The sequence below is a fragment of the Triticum dicoccoides genome, chromosome 1A, assembly GCF_002162155.2.
Source record: "Triticum dicoccoides isolate Atlit2015 ecotype Zavitan chromosome 1A, WEW_v2.0, whole genome shotgun sequence".
Lineage (NCBI taxonomy): Eukaryota > Viridiplantae > Streptophyta > Magnoliopsida > Poales > Poaceae > Triticum > Triticum dicoccoides.
The window spans coordinates 11,204,053-11,212,469 of record NC_041380.1 but is presented as its reverse complement, the minus strand read 5'-3'; positions in this window follow the sequence as shown (position 1 = coordinate 11,212,469).

Below are 8,417 nucleotides of genomic sequence, written 5' to 3'. Positions count from 1 at the left end.
TGCGTGGGACATGGAACAACCCCCGATATGCTGCATGACGGCCACGTACCCCTCAGATGCGAATCGCCAGGGGCACCTGTGTAATAATGCAGTGCCGTCCTTGTACCTATAAATACACACTTCACAGCGGTCATTGTCTCTTCTTCCACTCTCGCACGAACCCTAGCGCCACCGCTAGCCCTCGACGACGCCGGCGACGAAGCGCTTCACTGCCGCAACCTCTCCGACGCCGTCTTCACGCTGACCGCGGAAATCGTCCTCTCCGCCGTCACCCTAGGTGTCCTCCGTCGCCAAGTTAGGGCACGGAAGATCGAACTTCTCGGCCTCCTCTTCCACTCCGTCTAGCAGTTCCTAGTGTGGTAAATAAAACTTCCTTTTTACGGCCCCTTTGATCCTATGGCTTTGTCACTTTCTACCACAAGTAGTTTCTATTCACACAAGTTGGATCTCTTTCATACTGCATCTCATAACATGCCTAGTATATTCACTTATGCTTCACAAAGTAGTTAGATTCCTCACTTGTACTGATCTCTGGATTCGTACAAATCTGGAACCAACTCCTTATCTATGAGTGAATGTCTTCGCACGATGAGGTCAATGTCTTCTAAACTGATTTATCTTCAAAATCTTCTGAGAATGCATATGACCTCTTCCCCTTCCCTCGCACCTTAATGCTGTCACGGGTACATGTCCGTGGGAGAATCCCTTGGTTCTCATAGTCTGCATTCATTTGCAGAATTCTTACAACATCATATAAATTCTCCCGAAGCCAGTTCCTGTTTGTCCAGCAAGCGAAAACCTTTGAAGCCTTTGAACGTTTTGAAGCCCTTCAGTTTGAAGTTCATGGCTGCAGAGAAGTCAGTAAGGAAGGTTGGTAGATAGCATCGTGGGGGAACATCAAGAGATTTGCCTGATGACCTCTCAGAGCTTTACAAGACAGATCCTGAAGAGGATTACAATCAGCGCAAGACCCGAATCCAATGGATTCGAAGATATTGGGCAGAACAATGGTTCAAATACCGGTTTGTGACCCAGGAATATGCTGAGAAAAGTGCCATCAAGAGACCGTGGGGAGACATCCCATACAAGAATCTTCAACCCAGGACCAGAGAAGAAGCCATTGAACAAGGCTTCTATCCCTGCATGGTCCGTGGGCCACAGCCTGCAGATGCACACCCATCGTCACTACTATGGTGTCGTGACGACAATCTGTTTAAGCGCAACTTCCAGTTTGCCCAGAACTCAGCAAAGCAAAACAAGAAGACTTTGGGACTAGACTTCAAACCTGGTCCTTCTGCTCCAAGGGCTGACGGCACACGTGATGCAGAACCCAATGTCGTCGGTCCTTTCTACAACCTTGCAGGTCTCATCACCCATATCTTGGTTCAAGGGACAGCCGTGAATGAGCCTGTAGCTGACGCTGAATCAGATGAAGTGCCTGTATCGCCGAAGCCAAAGAAGCAGAAGAAGCCTAAAGCTTCAAAGCCTGCCCCTTCACCAAAAATCTCAAGGGCGAAGCCACTGGCAACTGCACCTCCTGAAGACAGTGTGCAGTCTGAAGATCTGTCACGCATCTCCAAGCCCTAGAAGGTCAAGATGACTCTGCCACACACCGGCCAAGAGCTAACTGCTGCTGCCATTCTGCGCAATGATGCCATTGATCTGTCAAGTGATGAAGATCTAGCAGATGACGCTCTTGAGCAACTCATCAAGAGCAAAGAAGAAGCAGAAATCTTCAATGATCTGCCTCTCTTTGATGTAACAATCGTTCACAACTTCATTGATGAATGGTTTGACACGCCAAACATCAGCTTCGACGATCTCCAGCTACCCATTGGCCTCAGTGTCGCCTTCCATGGCGCCATTGCTTCAGAGTTAGCCATCGCCCAACGCGTTGTTGAACTGAAGCAGAAGATTGACTATGAGAAATCTCAGTTCAAGCAGCATATGGCCATGCTCAGCGTGCAAGACATGAAGAACTTCAAGATTATGATGCACGAGCTCAAGGAAGCATTTCTAAAGAAACGTGCAGAAGCTCAGGGTTCTCGTGAGCACATGAAGGTCCTGGCTGATAGGTGTGTGCAAGCCTACAATGAGGCTGAGAAGCACAAGGCCCTTGGGCGTCCTGGCATCGACCCCAGGATGGCTGCCAAGAAAAAGAAGAAGCCCGATATGGCTGAGACCGATGCACCAAGGCAGGAAGAAGATCCCATTGTCTTCCCAACTAGCATGACTGGCCCGAAGACAAAGGCCAGGTCAACCGCTTCAGAACTAAAGAAGACCAGGACTGCTGAGGCTGAAGCAAGGAAGAGAAAACATCCCGAAGCCTCTGCTACTGCCCCCTCCAAGAAGAAAAGAAAGACCAAGAAGGAATGGACTGCTCCCATAGAGCCCTTAATTGTTGAACCCATTTCCATGGTTCACCCCGACGCTGATCCACAAGACCGTCAACTGACTGTCCATGAGCCTGCTTTCACAGAGGCTCATGAAGCTGAGGACTTTCCAGCAGCTGATCCCATCGCTGCTGAAGACATTGGTCACCATGACCATGTTGAAGATGATGCAGCCCTTCCTAAGTTAGAGCACCAACAAGTATCATCGCCTATGCTCACGCACAGCGAACTCATCAGCATTGGTCGTCCACTAACGCCAATTGCACAGGATGCTTCATGGGCTAATCGCCCACAAGAGGAAGAAGACTCTGAGGCATAGCCAACACCAACTCCACAGGCGTCGCTCGCGTTGCGCAGGCTTCGCAAAGGTCCAAGGCCTCAAGTCTCTGCGACTGAAGCTAAAACTGGCGAAGACATTCCGGCTGCATTAGCCGAAGAAGAAGAAGAAGTACCACAAGCTGCTACTCCCCTGACCCAACAAGAAGCAGTTCTCGAGGAGAACGTGATCGTGACCGATCCTCCAGCTAGTCAAGTGGAGGTTGAAAATCTTGAGGCTGCCACCACCAACACTACTGAAGCCACTGAGCTGTCATGGATGAATCTAATATGGAGCCCTCACCAACAAAAGCACCGGAAGACAGCGAAGCCACTGATCCCGCCACTTCTGTTCCTGAGTCTGCTGCCGGTCCCCAGTTGGACTACCATGTTGGGCACAGACCTCAGGTACATAAGCCAATCCCAAGATTGCCAAGGTTCCCAGGTCCTGCATCAGCACCTGGCTTCTTCAATATCAATGGCTTCAGAGCAGACAACACATTCTTCAACAGCTCCAGGAACCCCTACTCCAGGGAAAGAATATCATCTGATCAGTTCTGGAGTTATCCGCAGCGAAGCTATTACTCATGCGTTCTGTACAACCATGGTCGCATCTTCCCTCACAAGCGCCTTGACACCGAAGCAATAGCTGGTCTGCCCTGTCTGGAAGAAGCTCTGGATTGCTTCAAAGAAGTTGGACTGCTGCCATTCGTCACTGACCAAGAGCATTGGAATGAAGAGTTGCTGCTCCAATTCTATGCCACACTTCACATCCGCGGGTATAGCAGAGATCCGAAGACTTGGGTCCTGGAGTGGATGACAGGAAACGTTCATCACAAAGCCAAAGCCTTTGACATCATTGAGCTCACTGGTTTGCCCACTCCTGGCGATCTCTACGAGCATGGCTATCAGCTTGATAGTGAAGCTATTGAGAGCATCTTTCAAAAAACTGAACCTAATATGAGTCAGATGCTCAGTATGATGAAGCCATTGCCCCAAGATGCTGCTTATCCCACGGAGTTCTTCGTTGAAGACCTTGAGTATCTGCCAAGAACCATTTATCACATCCTAAGGCGAACTCTCTGGCCAATCAAAGGACAGTCTCCCCATGCCAAGCTAGAAGGTGCAATGAAGACTTTGGTCTTCTACATTCTTCATGGAAAATGCTTCAATACACAGGATTTATTCATTCGTCAACTTGCTGCATCTGGCTCTGATCTGTTTGGTTTGAAGTTCTACGCCCACTGGGTGATGCGGCTGATCAAACTTCACTCTGCTATCTCATATCAGCCCTCAGCCCGCAACCATCGAATCTTTTTGCCTGATGTGGATATGTCTGTTGAAGCCATGTATCCTGAGCCTTCCAAGGAACCTCTCAGTCTTCAGAAAGCAGAGCATCAGAGTTTCACTCAGAACGCTGAAGGCGTGGAAGCTGTAACTCGTGTGTATCCTCTGGCTGGCACTACACGTGCACCGCATCCTGCTCTCACTGAAGCCACTGACAGTACAACTGCTCCACGACCCAAGAAGCGCACTCGTGTTCTCAATGACTGAGAGCTCCTTGTGGCCCTTCATCAGAAACAGGATAGGCATCATGACTGGCTAAAGCGTCAGATGCAAAGCCTCTTGGTGGATGCCAACCGCATTCGCAATCTTGCCACCAAGAATGCCTTTATTGCACATGAAACCTCTCGACGCACATGGAAAGGGCTGACGCTTATGTGCTCTGAAGATGATCTTCAAGAGGATGGCTTCTCTGAACGCTTCAAGTTTGACTCCACACCTCCTCGAAGGGCAGTGCTGCAACGAACTCCATCTCTTGAAGACTCTGAGTTCTCTTCCTCTGCGGCAACTGTGAATGCCAAAGTGATCGAGGACGAAAACGATGCTACTTCACCGCCACCTCCTTCAGCACGCTTTTCCCTGCTCCAAGCTCTTCAGCACCGCTGAACACCATCAACGACCCTGCTGCTTCACCTACTCCTCCTGGGAACGAGTAGCTGCTCTATGTCTTCAAACCTTTTTGGTCCTTACTGACAAAAGGGGGAGAAGCATATGAGGTTGATAGTCTTCAAGCGGGTCCATATGGGCGGGTGCTTTATATTTTGCTTCGTGCTTACAACTCTCGTTTTGCTACATTTGGTTCTTTGAGTTGTAACACTTAAACTTGATGGTCGTCTGCTACTTATTTGGCACCTTGTGTTGCGATGATAAATTCCGCATGTGTGACGATAAATTCCGCACTTAGATCATTCGCAGACGTCCATTTTCCATTATGCATGTCATTATCTCCATATACTTTCACATGCATAGTGGATTGTCATCATAAGTTGAAGTGGATCTCCACAAGTACAACCTGCCATGTGCATTTGCATTCCAAAAGCAAATTCCTTATATGCACATCTTCAGGGGGAGCCCTTGGAACTTATGAAGACAATTCCCTATCCTTTACAATTTCACAGATTATATTCCCCGTTGAAAACTTCAACTAGTTTGTCATCAATCACCAAAAAGGGGGAGATGGAAAGTGCATCTAGTGCCACCCCTAGTTGGTTTTGGAGTATTGACGACAAACCTAGTTGAGGGACTAATGTGCTTGTGAGAATTGCAGGATAACACAGGTAGAAGTCCCTCATTGATTCGGTTTTCCTACCAGAGATGACCCCTAAAAATGTATGAAGACATTGAAGTCAAAGGTGGTATATGAAGATATTCACATTGAAGACTATGACAAGAGAAGACACCGCATGAAGCCTATGGAGCTCGAAGACTTAGATCCTTCTTAGTTCTTTTCTTCTGTGTTGAGTCATAGGAACCACCGTACTGTTAAGTGGGGTCCAAGAGAACCAGTCAGAATGACTGAAGTGATGCTTAAACAAAACCTATGTCTTCGAGTGAAGACTTTGAGAGCGAATCTTGTCCAGAGTCGGACAAGTCAGCTTTGCTTGTTGCCCAAGTAAAGTTGCCGTGTTTGAAATCTGACCATTGGAACAGTGTCAGTTCCTTAGTGACCCAGGGTCAATTTGGACAAATCAGGTCGGGTTGCCTAATGGCTATAAATAGCCCACCCCCTACAACCATAAACGGTTGGCTGCTCAGATTTAGAGTGCGGCTTTTGTCGTTTGAGAGCAACCCACCTCGAAGCCTTTGAGAGAGAATTCCTTGCGAGGATAAAGCCCTAACCACCCAGAGCCAAAGAGAATTAGGCATCACTTAAGTCTTCTTGTCTGTGTGATCTGAAGACTTATTACACTTGAGGACTGTGCATCCTCCAGCCGGTTAGGCGTCGCGTTCTGAGCATCTAAGAGACATTGTGGAGTGCCGGTGAACGAAGTCTGTGAAGGTTTGGGAGTCTACCTTGAAGACTTACCAGAGTGATTGGGCGAGGTCTGTGTGACCTTAGCTCAAGGGGAATACGGTGAGGACTGGGTGTCCTGAGCTGCGTGTTCAGGACTGGGTGTCCAGGACTGGGTCCTTAGGTTTAAATACCTAGCCGCCCTAACCAGACGTACAGTTGTCACAGCAACTGGAACTGGTCCAACAAATCATTGTCTTCAACGAGTCACTGGTTTCATCCTTTCCTTTCTCCTTACTTACTGTTACTCCTTGTGAAGTCATTGTATGCCTGCACCATTTTTTGTCTTCACTGAGTGACTGTGTGATCTGATTGGCTTCTTAGTATCTTCTTACCTGATCCTTACTACCTAGCTGCTATTTGTCATTGTGCTTTCACTTCATTGAATACATTACTATGGTTTACCTAGTGTAGTCTACCCTCCGCTGCATGGTAATAGGTTTATTTCTATCGTTTGTCTTCGAAACTTCCATGTTTTGAAGACTTCCACAAAAATCGCCTATTCACCCCCCTCTAGTCGATATAACGCACTTTCAATGGCGCTTTCGTTGTCGCAGTAGAGTGGCACTTGCTTCAGATGAATGCCATAGTCTTTGAGTGTTTGCTTCATCCACAGAAGCTGAGCGTAGCAAGATCCAGCAGCAATGTATTCAGATTCAACAGTGGAGAGAGAGACACAGTTCTGCTTCTTTGAAGACCAACATACAAGTGATCGTCCCAGAAAATGACATGTGCCTGATGTAGACTTGCGATCCACCTTGTCACCAGCATAATCAGCATCCGAGAATCCAACCAGATCAAACTCTGAGCCCATAGGATACCATAATCCTAGAGTTGGGGTGTAAGCCAAATATCGAAGAATTCGCTTCACAGCTTAGTGATGTGATTCCTTTGGTGCCGCTTGGAATCGAGCACACATGCAAACACTAAGCATAATATCTGGCCTAGATGCACATAAATAAAGTAAGGAACCAATCATGGAGCGGTATACCTTTTGATCGAACTCTTTACCATTGTCGTCAGGACCCAGATGATGTTTGGCTGGCATTGGCGTCATGAAGCCTTTGTAGTCTTGCATACCGAACTTCTTCAGGAAATCCTTGAGATACTTCTCTTGAGATATAAATATGCCGTTGCGTTGCTGTCGTATTTGAAGACCAAGTAAGAACTTCAGCTCTCCGATCATGGACATCTGGTATTGCTCTTGCATCATATATCCAAATTCTTCACTATATTTCTGATTGGTGCAGCCGAAGATAATGTCATCCACATATATTTGGCACACAAACAGTTCACCATCATATGTCTTCGTGAAGAGCGTGGGGTCAAGGGAACCAGGTGTGAAGCCTTTGCTCTTCAGGAAGTATTTGAGTGTGTCATGCCAAGCCCGAGGGGCCTGTTTGAGGCCATACAGTGCCTTGTTGAGCTTGTATACCATGTCAGGATGTTTTCGATCTTCAAAGCCAGGCGGTTGTGCAACATACACTTCTTCTTCAATCTTGCCATTGAGAAAAGCGCTCTTCATATCCATTTGATATAGAAGTATGTTATGATGATTTGCATAGGCCAGCAGTATGCGTATGGCTTCAAGTCGAGCCACAGGAGCAAATGTTTCATCGAAGTCAATCCCTTCAACTTGAGTATATCCTTGAGCAACGAGGCGAGCTTTGTTTCTGACAACTTGACCATGCTCATCTTGCTTGTTGCTGTATATCCAGTTGGTGCCTATTATATTGTGCTTCCGAGGATCAGGACGCTTAACCAGTTCCCATACATTATTCAGCTCAAACTGTTGAAGCTCTTCTTGCATAGCTTGAATCCATTCAGGTTCCATGAAGGCTTCTTCAACTTTCTTGGGTTCTGTTATTGAGACGAATGCGAAGTGTCCACAGAAATTTGCTAGCTGTGTTGCCCTTGAACGAGTGAGCGGACCGGGTGCATTAATGCTATCAATTATTCTCTCAATCTGCACTTCATTGGCAACACGAGGATGTACATGGCGAAGATTTTGCTCTTGCTGATCATTGTCATTGTTAGAGGGATTGTCTTCAGGCTGAGCATTGTCTTCAGGTTGATCAGGTGCGAAGATGATAAGTTCCTCTTCAGGTTGAGCTTCAAAGGGTATGATTTCTCTAGTTCCCATAAGTTTGATTGATTCACTGGATGGAACTTCATCTAGCACATTTGGCAGGTGCTCTCTTTGTGAACCGTTAGTCTCATCAAACCGCACATCCACTGTTTCAACCACTATATAATGAAAGAGATTGAAGACTCTGTAGGAGTGCGAATCCTTTCCATATGCAAGCATAAAACCCTCAAGTGCTTTTGGTGCGAATTTTGAAGTGTGATGTCGA